The sequence below is a fragment of the Arachis ipaensis genome, chromosome B06 (assembly GCF_000816755.2).
Source record: "Arachis ipaensis cultivar K30076 chromosome B06, Araip1.1, whole genome shotgun sequence".
NCBI lineage: Eukaryota > Viridiplantae > Streptophyta > Magnoliopsida > Fabales > Fabaceae > Arachis > Arachis ipaensis.
This window is the reverse complement of record NC_029790.2, coordinates 43,870,042-43,875,944: the sequence shown is the minus strand read 5'-3', so window position 1 is coordinate 43,875,944 and position 5,903 is coordinate 43,870,042. Positions and strand designations below refer to the sequence as shown.

At 37.9% G+C, this 5,903-nt stretch overlaps 1 long non-coding RNA gene across 1 annotated transcript in view; it reads right to left on the bottom strand.

Moving 5' to 3' along the window:
* LOC110263310 overlaps nt 589-5,903 on the bottom strand; it is a 17,270-nt gene continuing 11,955 nt past the window's right edge. The window contains exons 2-3 of the long non-coding RNA XR_002348722.1: nt 2,863-2,865; nt 589-598 (exon numbers count right to left, since the gene is read on the bottom strand). This is a non-coding gene — a long non-coding RNA (uncharacterized LOC110263310). The remainder of the gene's footprint in view (nt 599-2,862; nt 2,866-5,903) is intronic.

Genomic DNA, 5,903 nt, shown 5'->3' with positions numbered 1-5,903 from the left:
CTGTTGTGTCTCGATGAATTAATGCAATTACTTCTGTTTTCTATTCAATCACGCTTGTTTCTATTCTAAGATACTCACTTGTACTTAACCGTGATGAATGTGATGATCCGTGACACTCATCATCATTCTCAACCTATGAACTCGTACCTGACAACCACTCCCATTCTACCTTAGATTGAGTGTGTATCTCTTAGCCTCTTGGTTCATGATCAGAGTCTTCGTGGTATAGGCTAGGATTATTAGCGGCCATTCCTGAGATCCGAAAAGTCTAAACCTTGTCTGTGGTATTCCGAGTAGGATCTGGGAGGGGATGACTATGACGAGCTTCAAACTCACGAGTGCTGGGCATAGTGACAGACGCAAAAGGATCAATGGATTCTATTCCAACATTAGTGAGAACCGACAGATGATTAGCCGTGCGGTGACAGCGCATTTGGACCATTTTCACTGAGAGGACGGATGGTAGCCATTGACAACAGTGATCCACCAACATACAGCTTGCTATGGAAGGAGACCTGCGTGCGTGAAGAAGAAGACAGGAGGAAAGCAGAGATTCAGAAGACAGAGCATCTCCAAAACCTCAATCTATTTTCCATTACTGCATAACAAGTACTATTTAATTTATGCTTTTTACTCTTCATAAATATAATCACTCTTATCATCGATCTCCTGACTAAGAATTACAAAATAACCATAGCTTGCTTCAAGCCGACAATCTCCATGGGATCGACCCTTACTCACGTAAGGTATTACTTGGACGACCCAGTGCACTTGCTGGTTAGTGGTACGAGTTGTGAAATGTGTGGTTTACAATTCGTGCACCAATGTGCTTAAAATTAGAACAAAGAGGAATTAAAGGCTCAAAAGTGGTTTACAAAGGTAGATGTAAGGGTTGGCCATATAGGTTTGTGAGTTCAATTTCAAAAATGGCCTCAATCATACTAAATGCAATCAAAACATTAAATGTAGGACATAAAAACTCAAGCAAATCTAAGATCACAATCATAAAAGGAGTATAACACACAAGAATAAAATTTATGGTTGAAAATATACAACCATACAATTAAAGCTCAAGTCTCACTGGTCTTTTGTTCAAGCTCTTTTCTATGTTCCATAAAAATACTTCAAGCAAGTTCAAAAACAAGTTTTTTCAAATCTAATCAATGGAATTCCCTAAAAGAGATTTCTTGAATATTCTTTATTGTTCTACCAAACTTATTTCCTATACTAGGTAACATGCAAATATTTATACTATAAAGCTATAAGCAAGCTAAGATATATACAAGCAACTAAGCAAAGTGCAATGTAATGAAATGATAAACAAATATTAACAAAATACCTAATAACTAGGAACTAGAAATTAATGCAAAGTGTTGAGAAAGAGAAATTTATGCCCCAAAAATTGCGGATCCTCCCCCACACTTAAATGTTGCACGGTCTTCCGTGCATGTACTCAATCCGGGGGTGAAGAACTATGGGGCTTCACTTTCAGCTGGTAAGCACTGGGGCTCAGGGTTGCTAGATAAATCAAATAAACAAGAATTGAGGAAAAGTAAGATGTGTGGGGTATGATAGAAGACAATGCGTATATTCTAAGTGTGCGCAGTTTAGAACACAACACATTGGTCAGTTAAAAAGGTAACCACATAATCAGAAGAAATAGCATGTGTTCCTCGATTAAGTGGCCTAGGTTACAAGTAAAGAATAAGCAAAACTTAAGGCACAATCAACCCTAGGTAACCACAATTAAAGTGAATTGAGTATTTGATATTGGAAATTGAAATTGTGCAAGTGAAAGCGCAAGATGAATGTAAAATGGCACAATCAATAATAACCAATTCCATGATGAAAAGAAAACTACTTGTTTATCCTTAAACATAATGAAATACTCACATGGTAAAGGTACTTGTTGCAAAAAGCGACAAGCTTGATAAGAATCAAGTTAAATCACTCAAACAAATGCAAAGCATTAAAAACAAACAAGTGCCTTGTAATGTGAAGAATTCGATATGGAAATCATGATGAACAAGTACTTTCAACTCAATTCACTTAAGTACAAGTGCATACTTCAAGATGCCAAACAAGGATATAGTTTAACCCACATGGTCGCGACAACATATGAATCAAACTCAAAATTTAATTAGGCAATCAAACAAAGACTTAATGCTCAGTGCACATATTCATCAAAAATTAAACCAAATTTTAAGCAAGAAGCAACCCAATCAATCATCAATCAAACACTTGTAATTTATTTAATTAACAAAAAACTAAAGCAAAACTAATATAATTACTAAAATAAAAATGAGATGCAAATAAAACTAACAAGAATAAGTAGAAAATAGAGAAAAAGTAAGAGAAAAGAGGGATGGATGGGGTGGAAGTATGTTAGGGCTTAAGAAAAAGTGCAAATAAAAATTTTGCCCAAAACAGCACTTGTGCGAACGCACAAGCATGTGTGCGTACGCATGCAAGGCAGAACAGGGGATGTGTGCACTCGCACAACATGTGCGAATGCTCCGAGCAAAGAGGGGATCAAGAAGTGTGCATAAGCACAAGCTTGTGCGCTTGTATGTACGCACAAAACACTTTTTTTTAGGAAAGGATCATGTGTGCGTGCGCACACAGATCCGCGCACACGCACAAGGGAAAAAAGGGGTATGGGTTCATGCGCACAAGCTGTGCCAGTGCTCCCAACAGAATGGGTGTAAGGGAGTGTGCGTACTCACATATTGGTGCGTACGCATAGATTGCGCAAAGGGAAGGTGGCATGCGTACGCACAAAGGCGTGCGAACGCATAAAGTGCAAAACATAGGGGAATGCACGCGCACAAGACGTGCGAGCACTCCCAACAGAAGGCATACAGGCTGGTGTGCGTATGCACAGGATGCAAATTTTTTATGTTATGTGCGTTCGCACAAGGGTGTGCGCACGCACATGCCCTATTTTTTCCAAAAAACTTTTTTCTTCAAAATCTAAGGCTTTAAGCCTTAACTCAACCAAAATTCAACCCTAAAACATGAAAAAACCCATAAATTCATGATCCAAAATAAAATTTACCTATCTAAGCTCAAAATTAAACTAATTCTAAGCTAACTAAAATAAGCAAAATACGATAAAATCAAATTATAAACAAAAAGAGAAGGTAAGAACAATGTTACCATGGTGGGGTGTCTCCCACCTAGCACTTCTATTTAGAGTCCTTAAGTTGGACTTTATTGAGAAGCTCTCACCCAAGCTTGCATTCTCCAAGGCTTTTGAGATTCCAAAGCTTGTACACCCAATCTCATTGATTTTTCTTCATTCCTTCTTGGTGACAAACACTTGAAATTCTCAATCTCTATAACACAATAGCAACCAAACTCAAAGTGCAAGGGGTGAGAATTCATAGGATAAAAAGAAAATAAAAACCAAAGGCAATAAGAACAAATAAAATGAACTCCTAAAACTAACAAAAACAAGCAATCAATCAAAAACAAATTATTCACATATTCACATATTATCAATATTCACGATAGCCAAAAATAAGCAAGCAACATATGCACAATCAACCAAAAATAAGCTATTCACAACATTCACAATATGCACAATAGCTAACAATATAACACCATTGCAACTTCCCCGGCAACGGCGCAAAAAATTTGATGTAAGAGAGAATTATTGTCGGTTTAGGATTAATCAAAACAAAGATCACTTCGTTAGTAGCATAGTCCAAACCAACAATGAATTCTCACAATCAAATTTTAATTCTAAAAATAGTCACAATTCAAATCAAATTATAAACCGAGAGTATTTGAACTCCCGGGTCGTCTTCCCTAGGAGTTGCAATTAAATGCTCAATCATTGGCTATGGGAGATTTTGGGGTTTTGATTGTAAGAGGCAAGAATTAAAATGGCAAGTAATTAAATGGAAAGCAAGTAAAGCAATGAAAATGGAAATTAAATGGCAAAAAGGGCTCTTGGCAAGAATTGGCGAATTAGGGATTCCTATCCTAGTTATAGACCACAAACATGGTAATTGTGTGGAATTAATCCCAATTAGTCAATCCTAACATCGAGAATTAGTCAAAAGGGCATAATTGATTTCAATCCACAAGTCCTTACCAACTCTATTAATGGAAGGCTTAGTGTTAGTGAAAACCAAATCAATTAACAATCCTCACACAATGTGGAATGGACATCCACCACTCAAGTTCACCCAATTACCCAAATTTCCAACCAAGATGTGAAAAACTAGGCAAAAATCCAACCAAGTATTTTATCAAACACTTGGTGGGCATGAAAAGAAAGCATGATAAAATAACTTGAAATAATAAAATCTACAACTACCAAAATTGAGAAAATCATAATAACAACTCAATTAAACAATAAAAGAGCATGAAACATAAATTGCATTAAATGGAAATCAAAATAACAACAGTGCTCATAAACATAAAAAGTAAGCAAAATGAGAAATTAACCAGATAAACTAGGGAAATTAAAAGAATAGAACAAAGACAGGTAAAAGAAAATAGATGAAAACAAGAATTAGAAAGAGAAATTACAAGGAAATTAAACTAAGAAACCCAAGTTCTAGAGAGAAGGGGGAGCTTTTCTCTCTAGAAAATGACTTACATGATGCTAAACTAACCCTAATTTCTTCTCCCTTCACATGGAGTGAGGCCCCCTTTGATATAGGAAGAATCAGCTTTAGAAAGTCCCAAAACTGGGCTCTGGAGGCCCAAAAATCGCCCCCAGCGATTTGCAATAAATGAGTCACATGCTGGGACTTGTGCGTACGCATAGGTGTGTGCGTACGCACACATGCTGATTTTCTTCTTGTGCGCACGCACAGGATGTTATGCATACGCACACATGGCTTTGTGGTTCTTGTGCGTACGCCTAGTGGTTTGTTCGCACGCACACTCCAATGTGTGCTTCTCATTTGTTTTCTTCATGTTTTCTCCCTCTTGCATGCTCTTCTGCCATCTTTACCAAGCCATTCCTACCTTCTACATCTGAAATTACTCACAAACAATATCAAGGTATCGAATGGAATGTAAATGGAATAAAATTGATTAAATTAAGCACAAAAAAGCATGTTTTCACAATTAGGCTCAATTAAGGGAGAGAACACAAAAGTATGCTATTTGAATGAATAAATGTGGGTTTAAGTGATGAAATCAACTCAAATCAAACCAAAATACATCGTAAAATTTGGATTCATTAAGATTCTTGTAGCTTGTACCTCAAAGATTCTCAGTCTCTCCATTACAGAGAGTGGCATGAGGTTTATGCTTGACCCTAGATCACACAAACCCTTCTCAAAGGTAATGGTGCCTATGGTCCAAGGAATTAGGAAGCGTCCGGGATCCGGCAGCTTCTAAGATAGTTTCTTTTGAACCAAGGCACTGGAGGTTCTTCCTCCAATGTCTCTGTTCTAAATAACTTGGTATTTAGCTTTATGAGGACTCCTAGGTAACAAGCAACTTGCTCTTCCCTAGATTCCTCTTCCTCATTAGAGGAGGAGTGATCTTCATAATCCATAATTTGTAACAAGGAATTCAATGGAACTTTTATAGTCTCTTCATGAGCCTTAGTTGCCTTCAATGCATCAATAGGGAATTTTTAGTGGGTGTTGAATGCCCAGCAGCCCCATTATTGGCGTTCAATGCCAGCTGTTGTGCCACTTTGGGCATTGAATGCCCAGTAAGGACTCCCTCCCTTACTAGCGTCCAACGCCAGGGATAACTCCTCTTTGGGCGTTGAACGCCCAGTAGGAACTCCCTTACTGGCGTTCAACGCCAGGAATGGCTCTTCTTTGGGCGTTGAATGCCCAGTAAGGACTCCCTTACTGGCGTTCAACGCCAAAGCATCCCCTTCAAATTCGGCCTCCATTTCTATAGTGATGGCCTTGCACTCTTTC